Genomic DNA, 25570 nt, shown 5'->3' with positions numbered 1-25570 from the left:
TTTAATCAGCACACGGAAAAAATGCTAAATGCTCTAGAAGCGTGTTCTGAAATACTAAATTCATAATGGAAAAACTGTATTAATCAGTCTGAATCTTAGCTATTCACAAAAAATCAAATATAGATCCATTTAACCATTTTGGAGCACTTTAACAAATGCTATTGTTTATTAAAATCTTTAAGCTATTTAATGAATATCTGCACGCTGTATATTTTAGATTTATCTTTCCAATCTTTGGGTCTCAGTTTTCCGGCTATAAAATAAGCCAAATAATCCTACTTTATGTTAGTTAATGTTCTGAAACATCAATCCACTTTCTTATATAAGGCTTTGAGACAGTGAATGTAAATTGTAACACACATTCATAGTAGCTAACTGCATAAAAAGCGAAGATATAAGATAGTGATGATGTTAATGGCATTGGCTATGACAACATAATGAAAAATGTATGTCATCACTGCACAAGATAGCAATAAGTAATGCTGAAGGAATGATGAGTTGGAAACTCAGTCTCCAAAAATATTTTGAGAAATATAATTTTGAAGAAAATATGTATGTATATCCACATTTTATAGATTGAAAACATACAGAAAAAGCAGTAAACTAATCTGCCTAAAATTGGGTAAAAGTTACATCTTTTTTTTAGTAAATACTAAAGCAATACTTTATGAACATAAGAGAGTTAAGACATAAAAATTGTAACAATAGATTACAATTCTCATTTAGTTAGCGTATTTAATTCTGCATTCACTTATTTTAGCCTTGCTTAACTTACACCATTGCTTGGCACCCAAGTATTTGCATGATGCTGTGCTTCAAACAATACACATTCAGTTCTTTTTATCTAGAGCAGAAGATTTAGCACCAAGAACTTTCTGATCTCTTACAGAATACACAATGGTACATTCTTTGGCTCCAGAGCCCTACATCAGACTCCATGATAACTCAACGTTTTGCAGATGCTGATAAAAACATAACTCAGTAAATGTGATCCATTATTTGATTTTAAACAGTTGAAAATTGATACAATTGTTTTCAACTAAAAACTAAAACTTAAGCAGCACAGACGGTAGAATATTTTTATCTTTACAGTTAAAACATCTTTGGCATTTTAGCTTATTGCTGAAATCTCATTGAAATGTCCATAAGAACCAGTACATAATATAACAGTCTATCATGAGATGTTACAGTACTTTTCAGGGGGAAATCAACAAACAAACAAAAACCAACAAACCAACCAGCCAAACAAACCCAAAATCCCAAACCCACATGTCATTACAGCTTCTGGATTAAGCTGACATAAAATATTTCACCAGAATTAAGTTTTAATAGTTTTGAAGAAACATCCTAGCAATTACTGAAAGTTTCTTTCATATTGCTTTTTAATGATTCTTAGAGAAAACACCAGAAAGACCCAAAAGTTGTCTGTCAGGAGAAGACTAACAACAAACTTTGTAAAAAATATAAACTGGATCTTTATTTTCAAATGTAGAAAAAGCAAAACATAATGTTTTGCTTATTAATTTGGTGAGGGTTTTGCACAGCTAAGACAGCAGTAACATGATTTAACACAGACCTGTCTTACAGAAAATTAGGTATGTGCTTGTATAGTAACAATGGTAACGTTTATTTTCTCGACAAACTCAAGAATTCTGAAAACACATCATTTAATAACCTTCCTCCCAGGTTCAGCACATCCTTTCTGTCACTACTCAGCAGTAATTTCTATAGCTGTTACACAAAGCAGGCTAGGGCCGTGAGATCCTCAACATTTCTTTCTGAGGATATCTAATGATATTTTTTCTTGTGAAACGCATGGGGTTAAAGACTGAATTTTCACACAGTACCTCTTCCCACAACAGGGTAAAAAGTCAGAAAAATGCTTCTTTTATTGCAAGTGTGTACACTGATAGAAATTTAAATCACTTCAGGAAAAATATGTAGGAGCGAGAATTCATAGACCACATGAGCACTGCACCAAGCTTTGCTTCCTGAAGCTAGTGAACATGACTGAATATTTTAGGACGGAATGTAGCCTTACATTTAATGTAATGTAATGTCAGATATCAAGCACTTAACAAGCAAAACAACATTGTTGAGGAAACACTTGCCAAAATGGAAGGTTACACCTAGTGGCAGGTAATGCAGCTTTCCAAGCACAGTACAGATGAACAGGCTCTCCTGGGAGCACATGAAGTTGGACAACACCATTGTAGAATCGTAGAATAGCCTGGGTTGGACCTTTAAAGGTCATCTAGTTCAACCTTCTTGCAATGAGCAGGGACATCTTCAACTAGATCAGGTTGCTCAGAGCCCCATCCAGCCTGGCCTTGGGTGTTAACAGGGATGGGGCATCTACCACCTCTCTGGGCAACCTGGGCCAGTGTTTCACCACCCTCATTGTAAAAAAAATTATTCCTGATGTCTAGCCTGAATCTTGCCTCCTTTAGTTTAAAACCATTACCCCTTGTCCTGTTGCAACAGGCCCTGCAAAAGAAGTCTGTTTCCATCTTTCTCATAGGCCCCTTTCAAGTACTGAAAGGCCGCAATACTGTCTCCCCAGAGCCTTCTCGTCTCCAGGCTGAACACCAACTGTCTCAGACTGTCCTCACAGGAGAGGTGTTCCAGCCCTTTTAAGTCTTCATTATACAGCAGCACAGCCCAACTGCACAATGAAATGGCCAGAGCTGTGGATCCAGCATCTACACTACTTATATTTAGGATTACAGTACTACCCTTTCTCTAGCACTTCAGTGAGATTTACTTCCTTGTAATTGTTGTAGCCTGGTTGCACAAACTCATTTCCCATTAGAAGTCAGAGCGCCTTCCTGGAGCCCAGCTTTTGTTTAGTTTTGTAGGGGAGAGGCCCAGTCTGCTCCCTGAGATCTGCTCACTGTTAGTAATGGCCCGGTCATTGGGAATGATCAGGAGGCTGTCCTCCAAACTCTGCTTCTGATTCAAACTAAAACACTAATGGATAAACACTCCATGTAGTACTGGTAAGGACTGAGACTGATTATGAGACTTTCTAGCATCAGTTACATGAAGGCAAAATGAGGGAGATAACAATAAATCTATCTTATATGGTGTTATTTATAAGGTTATCTGGGTGCTGTCGGTCTTGCAAGACTCTGCACCCCTAAAAGTCTCTAATGAACCAGTCCAGTTATTAATACCTGTGAACTTCAGATGTTTCTCATATAATTCTGCCTTGACCACCTGTGAGGTCCAGCTATTCCCCATGGTGCTGTCCATAACTTTTGTCAGATTCTCAGAGCTTTTTGTATTCTACAGTTGTAACTGCTTAAGCCTATTCAGATAGACATTAACTGAATTGCAGTGAAAGACAATGTTACATTGAAAGCCTGATGGATTCACTGTAGAGAATCACCCTGAAAACAAGTAAAATGCAGTTGTCTTAGGCATTGGATCTTAGGAAAACAAAACAAAACAAAACAACAAACCTGGGACCTGATCAGTTCTGATTTACAAAATGAATGGAATAGATTCCCTGGGCTTTTGGTTCAGTGATGGCAATCACTCTTAGTACTGATCCTCAGGTTAACAACATGGCCCTTATTTACCCTATGATGATTAACTCCACTGTGGGTTGAGCACAGCAGAGGAAACACACACACCACGCTCCAGAAACAACAGTCCCCTCATCCTGATCCTCTTACACCCCCTTCTGCATGCCAATTCCTTCCATCTCTCAAGACTGATGGTACTATTCTCTATATCTAAACCTTGCTCCCCTCACACTCTGTGCTTCAGGCTTCCTTCAGGCTCATCTGCTGCTTCACAGTGTGTCTGTCACACAGTGCTGAAGTCCACCTGTCCTTAACCTGATGCATGGCTCTGTAACCCACTCTCTCATAAAAGATAACAGATACTTTGAAACACCTGCTGTGGTTTATAACTTACAGTTGACCATAGCAGGGAAAATGAATTATAAAGTCCATAGCAGAAACCCGGGGAGCACTGACCTCTGCAAAAGTGAAGTGTGTGAGTGATAAGAACATAAAGGACAAGAAAAATTATGAATTATCTCTGGATGAGAAAGCAGCCTTACAATTTTAAAAGGATGTGTTCTGGCAGAGAACTGATTTCTGGCCAGAACCCTGACCAAAATGCTTGAATAAAATTACTGGAAGGAACCTGAAGGAAGAAATGGGAGTTTGCATAGCAGAAAGAAAAACCAACCCAAAACAAAACCAAAATCAAAACACAAAACATGATCCAAATTGATGAATAAAAAGTGTCCTCATAAAACTGAAATAACAGAATATCCAAGAATAACAAAAAAGAAACCTTCATAAAGAATTCTATAGATCTCAGAGATAAATTTCACCAATGCAGCACATGGAACTTCCTATAATGTAACATATACAGCTACGAAAATAAATGGGTACTTGAAGAACAATATGAGAATTGCAGTGGATTATATATCTTTCAAGAATTTGCAAACAGAAACATAGCACAGAGACAAGACAAAGATGATAATCACAGTGTTGTTGCTACAGAGGCATTATTCATAAGATCAGTGGACAATGCTACAGAAGAAAATTAATGAGCATGCAGCTTGACAAATGCAAACCTATTAATTTTTAATCTGGACATAAATGCAAAAACCAAGGTGTTGTCTGGAACACTGATTGTAGCAAAAGTAACAAGTGAACTATATGGGAACAATTAAATCAGAAGATATAATTTCTCAATGGTACCTGGTTTGGGGGTTAGAAAGTTTTCAGGTCCTAGGTCCCAGGAACAAATAGTGTTAAAGGAGAAAGAGAGAACAAAATCATGGAACAACTGCAGAATGGATGAGAAGGAATGGGGCAGTTCTCAGCAGAGTGCAGAGCAAAGGTAAAAGAGTTTAGCCATCCCTTGACTCCTGTTTGTAGAGAAGTTACTCTCACTTCAGGAAGAAGAATAAAGAAGATGAAGATGATGAGTACATGAGAAGAGCTCACACAGCAGAGCTAAGAGACTGGGTGTACTCTACTCTCTTTAAAACACCCGCAGTCAGCTACAGAGATCCCATAATGCAAAATAAGCATGTAAACATAATGTTGCTTACAACAGATGAAATTTTTGGAGATACATATGACAATTATTTTTCTATACTTGATGCATCATCAAAATTCTTGCAGTTACTTTGGTGAAATGGAGGATTGTGTACATTCAGTACTGCCTTTGGCAAACAAACCCTTCAATTCAAGGGTTCTTTATACCCTAATGTTTTCCATAATGAAACACAACACCGTCTTAATGGCAAAGAGGAACAAAGCTGTACCTAGGTCATATTTTTGTTTAGACAGGTGAGAAGGAAGACAAAGACAAATCAGTAGAAAAATGTGATGACAACACAACCATTGCATCACTATTGAAAGAGCCTGAATGCCCAGGATGAATGTTAGATGAACAAAAATACAAATTTTGTGAAAAGAAATAAATGTTTAGGAAAAAGGGTAACACATGAAAGTGGTATGTGCCAAACCTGAGGTTACAACCAGTGACTACTGTGACCAATAACTAGTGATCTATGTATACTTATCTGCCAGAAAGCTGATAGTGCAGAGACAGAGTTGGTAAACCTACAAACGTTCCTACACTTGCACAAATCTAAGCAAAAGATAAAACATCATCGGCAAGAATCATCTGGTCATTAGACAACTGCTGCTAGAACTAAACAAGCCAAAGATGTTCAATGAATATAAACAAATAATTTCAATAAAAAGTTTGAAAAGCTCATGCAGGAAATTAAAGAACCTTAAGAAAAGCACAATTACCTGATTACCTGATGCTTCCTAAGAATATTATCTTCATCCTTAAACTTACGATCACAACCAGGGAACACTGCATTCAGGGTGCATACGGAATTAGCAAGAAGACTGACTTAATTAATGAGAGTACAAAATGTCATGTTTTTATTTAGGGGAGGCTAATTACCAATTTGTTGCATCCAAGTTACAAAGTAGGCTGTTTGAACTCCCACCAAGCTCTTATACTCTTATTATGGGCAAAAAATATACCTTATATGAAGTGTACTCTTTTTTTTCTTAATATAATTGTAAACGTCTAGTCAAAGAATCATTAGTGGTCTAGTGCCATATTAAGAACTGCAGCTCAGATTACATGCAGGTAAAATGACATTTACACAGGCTTTCTAGTCTCTGAGCTTTCCCTGATGTTATGCTCACCCTTGCACTGTCCTGTGAGGTCCTAAGTCATCTGGGTGTGGGGGGCATTGCTGTGAGTTGGCATTATTTTGAGTCCTTTGCTACAAGATGTACAATACTGATGGTGATAGTTTCTTCCTTCTCTCTCCAGGAAGCACTTGAGGTATTTTTTAGGTTGTAAACATGCTACGTAAACTGCTCTTTTTCCACCATTCTGCGACATCATTTTCAATCGAAATTCACTATATATGCTAAGCTTTACATGTGCTGTACACATTTTCTTTGTTCTCCTTGTTACTCATAAAGTGATTTTAACCCATGCTCATTTATGATCAGTAACTGACCTTGATATCAACTCCCTGTTTACAGCCCCAGAGCCTTCCTTATCATCCCGTGCCCCTGCTTTCAAGGTCTCCACTTCCATCCCACCCCTGTGCTCCCCTATGCTGCATTTTTGTTCTAGGGCCATAGCAGCATCCTCTATACAGAATAACGACTACCTATCACTACGTACTACACTACATACATACGTACCTATCACTAGCATACTACAAATCTAGGCAAAAGGTGAACCAACACAGGTAAGAAGAAGCCAACCATTAGACAACTGGTGCTCGAAGTGCAGAAGCTCAAAGGGAGCTGGGGGAAGACCAGAGTATGTTTTTTGAGAGGGTGGGAAATATTAGAAAGAATATTTCTATCATAGGGAAAATTCTGGAAGGAAAAATCTTATGTTTCCAAAGAGTGAACCAGCAGAGGGCTAATGTGTGCACTTACCTTTGACTATGAAGGAAACTGAAGTTTCACTTTGGGAATTAATTTATTTGTATATTTAAACCCAATTTCATGACGAAAACTCTAAGTACACATTCAAAGGTAACTACTTACTTAACCACCCATTTGATGAAGGATGCCTTTCCAAATACCAGCCTAGAGAATAAATCCACTGAAGCATGTAGGCATTATTTCAGTGCCTAATTGCTACTGTAGGTGTCTACATAAAGAGATTTCCAAGCTTTCCTTGATCTAACTGCATAATCTACACACTTAGCTTACAGCTGCAAAATAACTCAATGCCCAGGATTTAGGCATGACTTTGACCCTAAGCACCAGGTTGTGGCCATATATATTCGTGTTCAATAGCCTCCTAGCCCTGAAACCTATAGAAGCCAGACTTCTGCACAGTAATACTCCTCAGGCACAGAAGTGTCTGACCAGCAGTGCCACAATACGGTGAAGGGGACCTGATACTTATTGAAGGTTTAAGCTTCTCTGGGATTCATAAAGTAGCGAGGGACTAAATAAGATAAAAGTTCTGAACACAAGTGTACTGAATAAAAGAATGGTACTGCTGCCCTTTTCCTTAATGAGGTAACAGTTGGAGAATTCATCAAGTTACACATTACAAAAGTTAGGAAACAGGTGTTCATTTTAGGTAAGTTGCTAGATAAATCCTACAAGAACCATTTGGGGACATATTCTGTTAAACTATTCATAAGTGATCTAGAAAATGAGTTGAACAGTAATAAAAATTCTCCAGTGATAAAAACCAGTTCTATCTGTGTGTACTATGAAAGGCTCTAGATAATGTTATTTCAGGAGTGAGATCTTGGAGGCTTCACATTCCATTCTGCAGAAAGAATTCATTTAGTGTCCAACAGCAATTAAAAGGACATCCACTATTAGGTATTTTAAAGAAAGGAAGAAAAATGAAACATCAAACACAATTAAGCCACTGCAAAACCTGTACTATTCCCCCACCTTCAATACTGAAGACCATTCTGGTGCCCCAATTTTAAAAAGTATTAGAACCAAAACAGATAGAGATGAAATGATGATTATGAGTAAGGGAAGATTTACATATAAGAAGCTGAATGTGAATATCTTGGCAATCTTGTTGTTCCTGCAGTTCAGGATGTCCTGAAACAACTAATTCTTGGAAGACCTCTCAACTTCCACTAGTTCTTGTGTTCTTACCCAAGCTTTTAGTCCTGCAGCTTGCAGGAGCTGCAGACTGAGCCAGTTGTGATGTTATTCTGTCTCACTACGAACTGTGAATGCACAGAATCATAGAAATATTTAGATTGCAAAAGACCCTTAAGATCATCAAGTCCAACAGTTAACACTGCCGAGTCCAACACCAAACCATGTCCCTAAGCACCACATCTACGCATCTTTTAAACACCTCCAGGGAGGGTGACTCAATCTCACAAACCTTTTCATGTTTTTTTTTTTTCCCAAACATCCAATCTAAACCTCCCCTGGTGCAACTTAAGGCCATTTCCTCTTGTCCTATCACTTGTTGCTTGGGAGAAGATGCGAACACCCTCCACGCTACAACCTCCTTTCACGTAGTTGTAGACAGCAATAAGGTCTCCCCTCAGCCTCCTTTCCCCCAGGATAAACAGCTCCAGTTCCCTCAACCACTCCTCACAAGACTTGTGCTTCAGGTCCCTCACCAGCTTCATTGCCGTTCTCTGAACCCTCTCCAGCACATCAACATCTTTCTGGCAGTGATGGGCCCAGAACTGAACACAGGATTCGAGGTGCAGCCTCAGCAGTGTTGAGTACAGGGGGACAATCACTTCCCTGGTCCTGCTGGCCACACTATTTGTCATAGAAGCCAGGATGCTGTTGGCCTTTTTGGCCACCTGGGCACACTGCTGGCCACATTCAGGCAACATCTAGCAGGGCATGACATGTTATATGCATACAGAATAAAACAACAGGAAAATCTGATGTGTATTTGTCCTGTGACATTTGTAATTGCTTGCTGAAGTGTTAGGTGCATCTTTTTTATAAACAACATGTATAACATAGACATGTACCCTTAAGGCAGTCATGTGTTAAATATGGAACTCACGTCTAATAGTGTTTCTCCTTAGGCCGCATATTTTGTTTAAAAGATCCTGTAACTACTTAGTATTCAAATGAGTTCAATGTAGTGCTTCATCTAGAAAGCCAGGCAACACTTCAGCTGCTCTGATTGCTCATTATAATCAGAGCTGAGAGAGTGCAGAAGAGAGAGATCTACAGCTACTTTCAGCTGCAAAGTCAGGAATCACAACTGCTGTAAGACACATGAAGAAGCAACTGCTGCCTTAACATCCTGGTCCCCTGGAGTGGCTGCCTCCCCCAACCCTCCCATGCAGTGGGACTTCCTGAAGGATCACGCTGTTGTGTCTTCAACCAACCCTTTGAAGTTCAACTGGAAGGTTAAAAGCTAGATTTGATCATCCTATTTAATTCCTCATTGCTTTTTCTAGTGAGTCTCCACCATTGAGCAGGTTTCCCTGTTAATGATTTGTACTCTGAAATGCAGTGGTACCCATGATGCGGGAAAGGTCCTTCCTTCAGCACTTGGGTTAAGTGCTCCCTCATGGAGCATACTGGTCTAGGCGAGGGAATGAGGATGGTATGGCTTCCAGCAGTTTGAAGACCCAGCTGATAAGCTGTACTTAAAAGTTAATTTTCTTGCAACTGGCCTGATTGCCAATAATTATTTCCTAAAGGCTGTCCCTTGATTAACCACAGCATTGCGAACGAAAGCAGCTAATGGATTTGAGGATCCTACCACCAAATATAGAGTTATTTCTATCCCTTTGATTCTCATGCAGTGATGCAGAAACCACATTGGTGAGGGAAGCCACACTGGTGGAGGCAAATTGGACCCTGGGGAACAAAAAAGGGAAAGGAAGCTCATAAATAATTGGCAAACGCTGTAGCTCTAATGGCATTTACACAGACTGAAATGTTTCAATATCTGAAATTACTTTAAAAATGCACTATTATCTTCTGAAAAAGTATTTGAAATAACAGAAAAATCAAATACCTGAAAAAACAACCAGTGTGTCACGCTTTTTCACAAACATATCCTTTTTCTGAGTTAGAATTTTACCATCTCACAAATTAGATATTTTGTCTCACAAGTGACAGGCACACATGACTTTGCAGGTTGCACTTGCTTTTCCTTTCCTTGTAAGATCAGGTTTTGCATAATGAGAAAAAAAAAAAAAGAACATGCATTTCAGTGGCAAAATTATTTTTTCCTCTATCCAGAAAATCTAACTACTCACATCATATTCATTTAGACAGATTTTACTGAGAGTGCAAGTTCTCGGGCGATTTCTTACAAAAGCGTCAGAAGTAGTTAACAGATTAGTACATTACAGAAACACTGCATATATCACAATTTTATCTCTGGCAGATTTACTGAATGCAAATAAAATTGCTTGCAAATAGTTTCTTGGTCATCTCAGCCATGATAGTGATTTGCTCTGCAAAGATGGAAGAACATATTTTCTAATTTTCTCATAATGGAAAACTCTAAGGATATTAGTCCAATATAAGCTGTAAATGAGCCTGACTAAAAACCCTGAATTTTTCAATGAGTAGTGATTACAGCAATTCTAATAGCAATTTACTAGAAGGCTCATTTTCATGAAATGCGCAGAGTACTCAGACCATGGACAATTCAGGTAACATCCAGCTCCTTGACTGTGCAGTCTAGACCTGACCTGAACTCTGAACCACAAGAAAGTGACTTAAGAAGCTACCACTCCTAAAGCAAAAGTAAAGGAAGTCAAAATGTGTTCCAATAAGCTTATCTTAAGATAACTTGGCTAGGGGGTGAGAAGGGATGATGGCAGCTTTTGGTTGGGGTAGCTTAGTCTGTGACTTCAACAGAAACTCCAGCATTCCTCACTGTGAATTTCTACAATAAATTATTTATCCAAGAAAAACAAAGACGTATCCTCACTGGAAGGCACACTTACCCCTTTGGCAAGGTACACAAAATCCTAGTATCACAAAGAAAGAAACCTGGAGGAAGGCAAGGACTTTCCTCTGGGAAGTATAATGTTCAAAATTTCATGTTGTTCTTCGTAGCGCCCCACAGGAAACACCAGGTCTGCATTCACCTGAGAAGAGCTTACCTCTGGCTGAAGGGTCACTGGTACCCAGCTGGCCTGGCCAAGACGTCAGGGACTAAAAGCAGAGAGGGCATTTCCTCTAAAAACTCACAGCAAGCTGCTCCTGCTCCTTTCCCCAGAACCTCTTGATGGTGCTCAAACCAGAACGAGTTATCACAAACACGCCAAACAAATGTAAAATTGCAAGAGTAAAATAATTTAAAAATTCAGTTTAAAGCAGATCACTGTGCTCCAGAAAAGGTTAAGTACCAGCAATCTTCAGAGTCGGCTAATTTTACTGCACTAAAAATTAATATTCATTTTGCACTTAAATTTTATCGTCCAGATCATCCTTGGCAATTTAAAGCACTCCTCCAGCCCCCTTTATGCTCTCAGATTTATGCAAGAAGACATAATCTTGTTCACAGGCTTTGAGTGTTGCAAAATTTTTGTTACACGGTAGCCATATCTCAGATAATCACAAAATATGCAGATTACATTAATCAATTATAGTAAATTCTGCTTAATGCCACCATCAGTTTATCACAAAATTTCCTTCTGTTAAAAGCTTTTTCCCAGGAAGCATTGTAACCTGCCTCTGGCAGAAAATGAAGCATTGCATTTGTTTTCCAGTTCTTTAGTGCTTTAGCACCTGTGGTCTCCCTTGTTGCTCATTTTCAATACCAGCACAAATGAACGTAAAATAAAATTGAACAGCAGCCCTGTTTATGGCACAATTTATCCGTAGCTTTGAGACAAAAGATGAGGGTATTTTTATTGTTGTATGAGCATCCTAAAATGTTCTGACTGATTTTAAATGCTGAAGAAAACACATTTCCTATCACCCCTTCCCTTTCCTCCTAAACTGAAAAGAGAGTAAAATAAAAAATAAATCCTAAATCAGGAATATGTGCATCACAAAAACTCAGCAGACCTTTGGCTCCTAAAAGGCTCCTTGTGCTACATTTTCCATCTGAATTTTTGGTTTTCATTGAAAGCGTGCAAAGAGCAAACACTTCAATTTCTTTGAGGACATAATGGAACTCCCCAGGCTGTGTTCAACTCTAAATATTTGCTGACATGCCAGATCTGAGATAAAGGTCTGAAAAGATAGTTAGAGGACAGATGAGCAGTTCCCTGCATAGGATTCATTTACTTTAAATTACGGTCCAAAATATAGATATTTGAGCCTAAACTAGTCATGCGGAGCACTACATAGGAAAAACAGACACTTTCACAGCGTGATTTATCTCAAGTTGAGGTTGGTGTTCAAGGTGATTTGAGACTTTAGGTCAATACATCAATTTAAGGATATAAATATCTTTTTGGATCTGCCAAAATCATCTTAATAAAGAAGCAATCAAAGTACAACTGGCAACTCTAAAAACGTGAAAATTAGGCCCAGCACCGGTTGGTTTATTATATAAAAAAAAGTAGCATAAGAAAAAAAGGTACTGGAGTCATGCTCGACAAATTTAAATACTGTTAGGCATCACTTTTGAAACTGGCTAAAGCATTACAGACATCATTTTAACTAATCTGGTAAACGGCAACAGAACCAGCATGAATCTAAAATACTGTATATACCAATTTTCTCCTTCAAGCACATATTAAAGTGCTACCTGTTTTTACTGAGCAAGCTGGATGAAAATTGCACTATTTTGCAAGTAACCTACACGTTCCACTCTTGGTACCACAGCAAGCAAACAAGGAAGTGGAAAACTAAGCAATGAGGTGAGTGCTGGTTGAGACGTTACTGTTACCAGCCTCAAACCTATTTTTCCTGCTGCGTGGTATAATTTTTATTCCACTCAGAAACAGTTGGTGATTGTATAACCAAGAACAGATCCTAGTATGCTTTAAGAGGAATGATATATGTAATTATGAGAAACTCCACTTGTCTTATTTTCATTTTACGTAAGTTACAGAGGGGTTTGACAGTGACGGAGTTTCCCAGCAGAAAAAGCCATGCAGTGTTCAAGCTTTGACCTTTCTCCTGGGACCTGTGGGAATGCTGCTGTGCAACACCAGCCGATTAACTAAACCTCTCTCAGTTGTGGTTTACCCGTTATGTACTTTCACGGCCAGTAAATCCATCACACAAGGACAGGTTCTGCCCCTCTCCAGTCTCAATATGAGCACAGTGGCCACCATGCAACAATATATAGTATAAATTCTAATAATATATAGAATATATATACACTCGATATATATATGTGGCATAGTATATATAAAATGTACCATATAATATTATATATAAGCATTATATATAAATATTGTACATAAATTGTATTACATTTTTATAGATTTTCATATATAAAGTACATATATATTATTATGTGATACATATAATATACGTAGTAATATATTACTGCAAGGACTTGAGACGCACTGAGCTGTCTGGAGAAGGCGCTCGAGAGGCCTCTCCAGGAACCAGAACATGCTGTCCTTTCCATTAACAGTGCTCCTTGAGCCCGTCCATGACTGCGGCAGGGGACTGCTGTCCCCCTCGGTCACCTGCTTCCAGCTTTGGCACTGTCCCCCACGGGTCCTTGCTACCTATCCCTGGGGCTGTGCCTCCTGCAGCACCAGGCTGCAGGTATTTATCCTCCACACCCTTGCAGAGAACACTCCACCACCCAGAGACACACGTGTAACGTGACTAACAGGAGGGAAAAACACCTGCCTTCCTTCATTTGTAGGGAAATGGCTTTTTTTTCTTTTTGTTTTTTTAAATGTTGCTATTAGCAGTCTGTGTCACAGCAGCTCCCTGAATTCCATTCTGCCAGGGGCTGTTTCTATGCTAGAAATGTTCAGCAGCAAAGAACTCCTCTCCTCAACCATTTCTCGCTACTTCAGTTTTGGCAGACTGCATTCCCCAGTGCCTGCCTCTGCCTGTCCCCGCTGCCGCAGCCACACAGGCAGCACGGCTGGTACATACCCAGAGAAAAAGGCACAAGCATCTTCCCCCAGGGCACAGGGTCCTCGAGTGTCCACTTCTCACAACCACTTTCATCCCCTCTCATGCTGGTTTTCAATCTTTCTGCCACCGTCTCCTCAGACACATGGAGGGTGACAAATAAGAGGAACTGTCATGTTTGCCACAGAGACAGGAGATGTGAATCTTCTGTGTCTGTGGAAATGCAGATCAGCAACCGTGGCGGCCTGCTGTGCAGGAAGAGAAATTCAATACCACTTTTAGGCGGATAATATGGAAAATAAATGCAACCAACCATCTGCCTATAATGCAGCAATGATCCTGGACTATCTGAATGACAGCTTCATACTGTCAGCTGAATTAAAGCCCCAAAGCTGTTGGCTTTGTGCTTAGTTCTGTGGTTAGGAATTGCTCTTCTTTCATTCCTACAGTGTGAATATGTTTGACAAAATGTTGCTAGCACCTTCTATCACACACAATGATTCACAACTCCAGATAATGTGTAGGAAGAAGAAGTTAATAAAATGGACTTTCCTAACTGAGGTCCCCATAGTTTTCCTTTGCATAGAAAACAGAAAAGGCTATTTTTTTTTCAGATTATGCAGCTATCAAGAGATCAGTGTCTGGACAGATGTTTGCAGTTGTAAGAATGCAGTTGGTTTACCTGCAAACTCCAGAAAGAGCCCTTTTCCCTAAATCAGCCACATGTGATTGAAATACCTGTAACTTTGAGGAGGCCCAGTGTGCTTCCTTCTCACTTACCTTATGAAGTCACACTAGTAGTAACAATTTGGAAAGATTTAAGAGGTAAAAAACTGTAACTATACAGTGCATATTTTATGAAATGAATGTAGAGTCAGATGATGTTATCGCTATCGCTACACAATATATTGCATGCTATTGCAAAATGTATTTCTGAAAAAAAATAATTAAAAAAATTGATACTGAGTTGGCAATATTCCCACAGGTTGAAGGGAAGGAGACAGGCTGTCTGCCAGACCCAGCCACTCCAGCACAACCTCAACAGCTCAGGGTCCCTGAGGTTCCACAGAGCCAAAGGAAGCCTTGCGAGTACACGTTGATGTGAGGGGATGGATTAGCTTTATCTTAGTTTGTGAACATACAGGACTTAGGGGGATGCATTGCTATAAAGTGCTATGCATTCATCTTTAAAATGAAGGATTTTCCTTTGCCTTGTAGCTTGCCCGCTGCCTCCCCCCCCCCCCCCAATACACAAAACAGATTACTATAAACTACAAATTCTGTCCAAAAAAATGAAAGCTTGGTTTTGAGCATCATTTACTTCAAGGCTAGAGCACAAAGAGTCACTGCAGAAACAACGTCCAAGATGAAACAAATCATCACGTTTGCCAGTACAAGAGGCTTGTGACTGCTGACTAGTTTTGCAATATATCTGTGCCATCTCTTTTGAGCCTGCCACCCACTGTTTCTATCACTTTTTGAATCTAAGCACAGCATGCAAGTGTTTTAATTCAGACTTAGTCTCTTCTGCACTGAAAAAACAAAATATTCTGGTTTTGGATCTGAAAAACTGTATCATGTAAGTTTACTTTTTGTGTTAACTTTATGGAATCTGAATGACTGATGAATGGTTTATGCATAGCAGTTCCCTTTAGCATTCCCAGTATAATTCATTACCATGCTCATCTAAATAGTGTGGGTTGTTTCTTGCTTATTTTGAGTAGACTGCTTAGCATTTTATTTCTCTTATTTCTGTTCATTCCTTCTACCCAGATGGGTCAAACATATTTGCAAACATACACTTTGGGGAATCTTTTTAGCTGCTTCCCAAGTGTGTTCATAAAGAAACAGATGACTTGGAAACAGAATCCTTCTGTTCCCTGCTCACAGAAAATCAGCTCTTATTTTCAGAAGAAAAAGAGATTGAGGGCTAGAAAGAAAGTGTTCATAAAACAGTATGCAGTAATGAACACAGGAAACAATACCTTTCTCTTTTTTTGGTACATTGTTTGTTTACATTTGCACAGGCTATGAAGGCCTGTAAGATCTTCATTACTGATTTTCTTCTATTAGTGGATTGGCAAAGGGATGCGACTGTGCTCTGCGTAATGGGTAATCGTGGTTTTAGAGGACAGCATCTGATTGTTTCTCATATTTATTTTGTCTTTTGAGGAGATAACTAGCTATTTCGCTGTTGCTCAGTATGAAAATTAAGTCTGTTCTGCTCCAGTTTCTGACAAATTGAAAACCGTAAGACTTGATCAAGCACAGCCATTAGGTTGTGCAGCGCTCTTTTGCTGCCCACTGGTTGTTACTGTGCAGGCAGCTCTGTGTCCACAGAAGCAGCATGGCAGAGTCTCTGTGGCAGCCTTGGAGAGCCAGCTGGAGACCAAAACAGTGATGGACATACATGTGCCATCAATAGTACTGCCCAAAAACCTGGGTACAACAGCTCTGAGAGCTGTTCAACACAATATACTCTGTGCTGGATTCAGCTTATGCTTGCTGGTGCTCGGATCTTTCACTAATGGTTATCAGATCCAGTGGCACACTTGACATCGCTCATTTAGGCTACAGGGGCGAACATGTAATTACCATGTTAACTAATGAGAGGTTAAAACCAGCAGACATACAAGACATCTGATTGGAAAATGAAACCATCCAGTGTGTTTTGTATTTTATTCCTGCAAACCAGTAGAGTACCCATTTGCCTGCAGCTAGAGGTCCTGTACCCATTTGGCTGGAGCTAGAGGTCTGTTTGGCTCCCAGCAAAAGAAAAACAGAGGCAAGAGACAAAGTGGTTATGTATCTTCACAAGGGAAAGCCTAGAAAAAGGTCCTTCTTGGAGGTAGGTTCTTTAAAGGAAGGTTTGGGTTTCTGAACAAGAAAGCTGTCTGTTTGCTATTTCCAACAGTGTTCAGGTAGGTAACGGGTGTGCGGCACAGATTATTTGTGAACAAACTAGAGAAATGCTACTTATTTCCTCCTCTAAAAGAGGCAGAGAGGGAGGCCCAGTATTACCTAACTAAGGAGCACCAGCAACGAAGTCTAGATGTACTAGGAGAGGAGTTCTCATTGCTGTTGGTGCAAGGCTAGACATCAAAAGATGAGTTTTAGAAATAGCCATGGAATACTGATAGCGAGTTGCAGCATGACTTCAAAAATTTGACTCTCTAATGACTTTACAGAGTTTAAAGGGCTTTTAAGAATGATTTTCTATTTGAATAAGCTTTCCTGCCCTTTGTAGTCTACCATAATTCCACTGAATATGATGCCATGAATCTTCATAACTCTGTAACTATGTTTGACAACTATATCCATATATTTGCCTTTGTGCTTTTCATCTGGAAAATCATGTTTTAAGGTCCTGTGTCATTAATGTCACCTTTATTTGAAAATGAAAGGCAAGGACAGAACGAGCTATGTCATACATCCAACGTCTCAAAGCAGTTCAGGCTATACAAGCTGGCTTCTGAAGGCACCTGAAATCACTGGGGAAAAACGGAAACTTCTTTTCAGAGTGACCAGGAGGCACAATGCATACTCCCAGGAGTCACCTTTCCACTTGGCTAAGGAGAACACAGTTAAATGGTGTGCCCTGCCCACAGTCTGAGATGAAGACACACACATCAGCTGAAAGCCAGAAGCTGCATAGCTGCAATAAGCACAGCACAGACCCCACTCTAATACTGTCTGTGGGGAGGCAGATGCATCAGCTCAGGCTCAGCACAGTGCTGGTGTTTTCCATTCAGAGTTCATTTCCACTATCCACGCAGAGCTGGCATGCTGCTTTAAATCCGCAGTCACTATCAGTCTTGTTCTCTCCTGTTTTGTCTCTTTCATGGCATGATTAGAGCATCCTTTCTTTCAGAGTGACCCAGGAGTAGCATAAAAAAAATCATTTCCCTCCTTAGTTTGCAAAGCTCCTCAAGCATAGAATCATAGAATCATTTAGGTTGGAAAAGACCTTTAAGATCATCAAGTCCAAGTCCTTCTTCTAATTAATAGGTACATGACTTTTCAAAAAATGCACAACTGCAGGTTTCTTCACCAAAGTCAAACTACATCCTTGCTTCCCAAAGGCCACTACTCTTTTCATTCAGGGTGTCCTTATTCCTACAAAGAGAGGACAGCATCTAAATCTCAACTGGATAGAAGTTGTGAAACCCCACATCTGACACGACTTCAGACATTTCAGTGTGCCCACTGCTGCCTTCTGTCTTGCTTTAGCCACTGTACCGCAACCCATCCACTCCTACACTGAGAACTGAAAAATACAGAACAGATTAGGTTATCTTCATTTTCCTTCGGAGGCCTGTCCTGCCTTCTTCATTAATTATATATAAAACTATTTTTCAAAAGTAAACCATGATATGTTCCTTAAAGCACACAATTGGAAAATAGACTTATACTATCATTACTGATTTAGCCCATCTGGGAAAAGAGAGTGAGATTAAGGAGAGAGAGGAAAGTGGATCCATTAGAACCATCCAGGCAATCAGCAACATCCACTCCAGGGTCGTGAATTGGATACAAATTAGTGAAAACATTTCAGATAGCGAGTGATAAAAGAGTTACACTTCAGTTTCTACCACAGCTTGAATTGCTTTCATTTTGAATATGCCACTTGTGCTAAGGTTTAATTAAATGAAAAAAGATTTGTGAACCAAAAAGATCTAAATACAGAAGCAACAGAGAGAAATCACAAAGGCCAGAAGCAAAATGTGCTATATTCTCTGCATTATTCACTGACACAGCAGCCGCTGGGCTCGGGATCACAGCGCTTAATGTATTAATGCTCTCCTGGCCAGACCCTGAAAGCATCTGCGCACTCTGCATACAAGACTAAAAGGACTTATGCAATGCTTTACTAGGCTTATTTAGACAAGATGAGTACACTTTCATTCTCACCCAAATCCCTCTTTAGGCATTGCATCTCTGAAAGCATATCTGAAAAATGAACCCAAAACAAAAGTAAAGCTGCAAGTGGTCTCAGAAAATAAAAACGTCAATACTCACGTCTGGAAAAGATACATAAAATTTTACTAGATATATTGAATTAATAAATTTATAGCTTAGAAATACTGGAACTCCCAACCAACATTATACATAATTAAATCAAATATTTTCTTTTTTATTCTATATTTCTGAATATAAATTACTCTGTTCTATGTAAATTATACTGTATTGAAAAATAAGCATTTTTGTTTAGATCCTCACTTTTATCTTTGGTTGCACAAGCACTTAGTCTTTTCCTTATATCCTTGGACAATGTTGTATGTACGTGTTAGTATAATCTGTATTTATGTTTATAAACCAAACAATAAATGAAATTAGTTGTTCACTGGACTCCATAGTGAAGTTTGTTTTTTGCAAAGAAACACATATTGAACAAAAATTACTAACTGAAACTAGCTACTTCAGCCAAAGCAGCATGGATGAGCTTAGGATTCAAGCTGGAACAGGTACAAAGACAAATGACTAACTACCATGTTCCCAAGTATTGGGACTCTGTTTTAGGAGATGAAATTAAAATAGCTGGGGCTTTTTGTTTGACCAAAGCCAAGACTTAAAAGAGACATATGTTCTCTCTCTCATTGAAGAAGAAAAATAAAATCGAAGGACTACATTTCTTACTACCATAGACTATTTTTGTCTGGAGACAGTGTTCAGATGCCAGTAATGGGAGCAAAACTCTAACAATGAGTTTAATCGGGTCATTAAAATGGCCATATAATATGATTACAGACAGAGCAGGATCAGCAAGTGCCCGTGCAGAGCAGGGAAGTGCAATCCTCTGACACAGAGTGGTTATGCTCAGCCTTAACTTCATCTCTCTTGGGTTAGCACTTCAGCATTAAACATATGCTGAATCTTCACTGATTCCCTGGAACATTCGCAATCTCGGTTGCCTACCAAGACAGTCAGTCAGAGAGTATTTGGAGCTTCAGGCTAATGTCTGAGACAGCTGCTGTATCCTTTTTTGTAGAAGCACTGCATTGCCAGAGTGCTGGTAAGTAACTTGATTATTATTACTGACATGGGAATTGCTTAAATATGAAATGCTTTTGCTAGGAAAAAAATAAAGGCCAGACATATGGGTTTGTTTTGCATTTTTCCAAAAATCTGTATTTTTATTTCTTCTTGTATTCGTATTTTGTCCAAAATATAAGAAATATATATATTGCTAATTTTTTTTTTATCATGAAACTTTCTGTCAGCTCAAAGGAAAGAGCAAAATGGATAGTACGGCAGCAACATTATTAAGATACATACAATGGAGTAAGGCAGAGAACAAGAAACTCTAGCAGGACCTTATGACTGATGCATACAATTTTTAAATTTAATGTTAATATTAGAATCAAATTCTTCCCAAGTATTTCACCAGAGCATACTTAACATGCACACACAGATATAACTATAATTAATTTGCTGTGTTCATTACAGGACCACCAAGTGCCTGGGTTTCCTTGGCCACACTCCCCCCTTCCTGTAACCGAAACTTTCCTGCCTGGAGTTTTACTGGGCCAGCTTCCCAGGGATGCCAAATGCGCTGCCTGCTGTTTGAGATAAACCTCACGGCCCGCTGTTGTGCAGATCAACCTCACAGCGCATCCGGAACAAAACTGACTTCACCCTGAGGGATGGACACTGCTCAGCTCAGCGCCAGCCTGTGCTGGAGTGGGGTGGTTCACCTCTCTACCCCTATCAGTGACCAGAGGTGTGCTGTGATTTAAAGTGTGCCCTGATGACCAAACCACTGTGCATGCACTGTACACTTATTCTCACATCTGATTCCTAATGAATCCGTGAAGTATATGCACTGAACATAAAATGGACATAATAGGCATGTCTCATCCAAACATTTAATTTTGCTACTTGTTGAAAGTGTGAATTCTGGGGCTGTCCTATGCAGGGACAAAAGTGGGACTTGATGATCCTTGTGGGTCCCTTCCAACTCAGGACATTCTATGATTCTGTGATTACTTTAATAATATTAACAGGCTGAGAAAATAGGCACTGGCAGCCAGTACTTGAAATTAGCAGAAACCAAAACGCTCAAGTGCCTTTAAGCTTCATATTGATTTCCATGAAAAGATGGGCAACTAGAAAAATATGACAGCAGTTTAAAAACATTGAATCTGAACAGAGTACACCTTCTCCTGCTTTAATTTTGCTTATTTAACCACATTTAACTATCAAAGTAATTCTGTACTTAGAGCAAGTTCCTGCATAGTCTTTCTTCAGCTGATGGTGAAATAGTTTCTTTTCTATCTTTTATTCTTCTGTTATTTTGTATTACATTTAAAAACTTCATCCCATTAGATTTATACATGGATATGTCCTGTTTTCCTCATCTCCTTATGTGTTGTAATGAATTCGATGTGAAAATGGTGTGCTGTTCTCTTGCTTACTTGACTTCATTTCACTTCATCTATTACAGAGGTGAATTTTTAAATTTTTTTTCTTTTCAGGTGTGTGTACTCTAAGCTTCGCTGTGACATGAACTGCTTTTCTGGTCTTGCACTAGTCATTTAGCGTGGGATGATGGATTTAGTCAACCTGAACACAGCACGCACCATAAGCTGCTTTGGTAATAAGACCCCAAGAAGGACTCTGACTCAGAGACTACTTCTGAGATCAAATTTTCTTCTCTATCTTTCATCCCAAGAAGGAAATGCTTTGATGTTCCCCTCCAGTACCAGCCTGGGGAAGGCTCCCTCCAGCCAAGGGAACCCAGCTGGGCCACCCACTCTAGGGCTGGGGCAGCTCTTGGTCTCCCAACCAAGCATACATGAGCTGATGGGTTTGGTGATGTCGCATTTCCTCCCTGGTTTTCAGCAGATTTCGGATCCCAAAGGTAAAATACTAAACAGTGTGGCAGGAAAATGAGGGGTATGTACGGTAATTTTAAATCTGTATTTTATGAAGAAAATTTTCAGTGTCTAATTAATATCAAAGCTAAACATTTTCCTTACCCTTGTAATTTTAAAGTTTCCTTCTTTTGGAATCCTCTACTGTTATCTCTGCCTGGTTTGCTAACACCAGCAGGAACTGGTACACAAAACTGTACTTCTTTAAAACAAATAAATTGGGTCCAAAGATTTCAAGTTTGCAGTACTGCAAGGAGAAGTAATTGGCTATTTATATTTCACAGTCTTTAACAAAGGGTTCTTTCAACTTGGAGCAGAGGAGTAATAATTCTGTAACTTGCCAGTAAACCAGCAGACTGCAAAATATCCAAGAAAATATTGCATTTTCATGGAGAATGACACTTTTAAGAAATATCTGTGAACTAGCTTGGAATATAGGTATTGAGCTCAATTCCAGCAATGAAAAACAAGTCAGTATAACTGAAACCTCAGCAAAAATCTCCTAAACAAAACACATATTTAACAATGACAGACAAAAGACTAGGGGGAAAAAAAAAAAAAAACAACCAAAAAGGGAAGAGAAGATTTTGAACTAGAATACTTAATGCAGCTATTAATTCTATTTAATAGCAAACAACTTAGTGGGAAAAGAAGCATTAATATCTCCTCTTAATTTGAAAATTAGCACTGCTTTTACTTAGAGGCAGTACTAATATAAATGTGAAGACAATTTACTTCATAACCCCCATTAACATTGTTTAAGGCATTAAGAAGGCATCTCACAAAATGTCTCGAACAAATAATAGGATCTCAGCACCATGGTCCATACTGCTATAATGTACAATAAATACATTGTTATGCACCACTGCAAACCTCCAGCATATGCTGACAATATAACCTGAACAACAAAACAACCAAGACCTTTCTCTTCTGAAAGTAAGCAAAAAACCAAAACAAACACAACTGTGAGAACAAAAGAGCAGTGTGATTGGGAACACTCACTATTTATCCTTTTCTATTCTGATGATGCTCAGAGCTCCCATTTGGATTAATTGCACTGGGTGCTGCATGACAAATGCCCTCATTGATGTGGACTCTAATGAATATGTACAATTTAAAATGGATAAGCATCCCTTGGAAGTCCATAGGATGACTTGCATTTATAAAGTATATAAACTCATCTCCAACAAAAAGAAAGAAACGGGAACATTCCCAGCTACTTTGTTACTGAGATTCAGAAATCCCTCAGAAACCACAATAGAGTAGAAAACCAAAACAGGACACAGGTCTTACCATATGGCACAAATTTAACCTCGTCTGCTTCCATCTTTCTGCCCACAGCCTTCTGCCACAGGGATTACTTTTTCTCAAATATCACTAGTTTTCTATATTTGGTGTAAAAATTCATCGTACTGGAACAAATCATGCAGGTGACGATAATGTGTGGAAGATTAATAGAGATGACAGGCTACCATCCTAAGGGGAAATAAAATTGCTGTTGCACAGTCTGTTTTTTGTTGAAAGGTAATGGGAAAATTTTCTGCTTGTACGTGGAAAAATAAAACATAGGTACGCCTTAAAAGCACATACCACCAAAGAAAACACCATGTAGCACACAATGCTTACACATTTCATCTTTAAACAATGCAAAATGAATCAGAGCACCCATTCTAGGTGTGACTGCCTCCAGTAAAGACCCATCTCCACCTCAGGAGAGCTTTTGGGTTTGGTTGGGGATGTCTGTGGGGTGAAAGCCTGCAGGAAGAGTGGCCAACAGCAGATAAGGAAAGCGTCAGAAATATGAAGTGTCAAGGAATAACTGTTAGCATTTTCCATCACAGAGTTATTTTCTATATAGTGAAGCATTGAAGAGGGGATGCAATACTGAGTGCTTTCCAACAGACTGCAATTATTCCTTAGGTTATGCACATTAAGATAACACGTTCTTGCTTCTTTTAAAAAGTGTTTCATAGAAAATATTTTAATAGCAAAAGTATATGTGGTTTAAGAAAATCTGGTAATAAAAACATGCAGGTTTCCCCATACCAGTGTAGAACCTGGGTAGTACTGGGTATGGCCTGGCTACGGGATCCTATTTTTCCAGAGGTTATGAAGAGAAAAGTTATCATGGACAGCTTATTTGAAAGGTAAAACCAGTTTGTAGAAGTGCTGCATATCAGCCAAACCTCTGCACTGAAAATTAATGGAAAAGAATAATCCTAAATAGGTCAGTTATTGATTCTGTAACAATTAGTTACGAATTCAATCATAATTTCCTTTCGGACTCTTACCATGTGAGCGCACAGGGAGCTGAGTGTTGTGAAGGCCAGGCACACACCAGCACACCGCACAGAGCCGGAGCGCCGGCAGCGAAGGCGCTGCCTGCTCTGAGGAGGCAGAAGGAGCCACCAGGGATGGACAACTGCCCGCTCAGACAGCCCTGCACCTTGTCCGTACTCCTGCATTCAGCCAGACTCCTCTAGGGAGAAAATCTCGAAGGGCCACTTACGAAAATAAGCATCAGTATGACCACAGTATTATCCACCATAGCATCAGACAGCCATGGACTTCAAAAACACTCCATAGACCACTTCTGCCCTTCTTCTTCCGTTCTGCTCCTCTTCCCCTTCTTCTCATCCAAATACAACTGAATTGTGCCTTGGGGGGTCACAGAAAAAAGTGCCACTGAGGGAAAGTCCCATGGACTTCACACAGTTGCTCCTCGCTTTTTTCTTTCTATTTCTTTTCACTTTAGATCTCAGAGAATATGTGTACCACAGAACTAAGTTCCTTGGACCAACGAACCCCAAGATGACAACAAGGTGAGCTGGGGCAACCTGGTGAAGTGCAGACTTGGCTGGTGTCACTCTGGATCTAGTCTAAGCTGGATGTAATGCCACACTGGCAAAGTTGGATTGTGTACAAACATAATGAGGAAAAGTCTCCATGTCATAGCATGCTGGGTGGGCTTACGGACTTGGGGCTCTCGTCACCTGAGATCTTACGTCATGATGCTATTTTCCAGAGGATAAATGTCATTAATTTCTTTGTTGAGAAGTTTTTCTTCCTTTTGAGAAGTGAATGCACCCACACTTGAAAGGTTTTGAAATTAATATTCTGCTTTTTTTGTAAAGTCAAAACTCAGTTACCTTCTAAGCACTTAGGAAAGACTGATATGTTAACTGCTGAGAAGCTCAGAGCAATTTAAATACTTAAGGGATAAAAAAACTCTGCTTAAACCGTTAACCTTTCTTAAGCGGTTTCTTAAGTTACCTGAAAGTTATCTGATCAGTAGAAGTGCAAGGAAAAAAGAAACAACATACCAAGCTGCACCATAAATAATCAATGAAATTCCACATGCAGCAATTTTCAACACAAATAGTGTGTTCCTGGGTTCACCGAAAGCAGGCTGGACAAAGGAAAAGCCTCCTTTAGACACCACAGGGCTTAACACCTTTCAGTTTTCTAGAAGGATTCTAAAGAAAAGGAAAATATTACTACTAATATCTGAAGTAAAACATAAAAACTAAAATTGGACCTAATTGCTCATATTATGTTGCATACACAAATATGTTAACACAGCAGCAATGGCACAGATTTTTGTTTGAAAGGTGTCTAATTTATAGGCAGGAAGTACAGCTGTGTAAATCATCTCGAATGAGTATTTAATTTACTGAATTTTGA

At 39.2% G+C, this 25570-nt stretch overlaps 1 protein-coding gene across 7 annotated transcripts in view; it reads right to left on the bottom strand.

Moving 5' to 3' along the window:
• KHDRBS2 (KH RNA binding domain containing, signal transduction associated 2) overlaps positions 1-25570 on the bottom strand; it is a 372066-nt gene that overhangs the window by 187339 nt on the left and 159157 nt on the right. The window lies entirely within an intron of this gene.

This window comes from Patagioenas fasciata, chromosome 3 (assembly GCF_037038585.1).
Source record: "Patagioenas fasciata isolate bPatFas1 chromosome 3, bPatFas1.hap1, whole genome shotgun sequence".
Lineage (NCBI taxonomy): Eukaryota > Metazoa > Chordata > Aves > Columbiformes > Columbidae > Patagioenas > Patagioenas fasciata.
The sequence above is the reverse complement of the archived record's forward strand: the minus strand, read 5'-3'. Positions and strand labels throughout refer to the sequence as shown.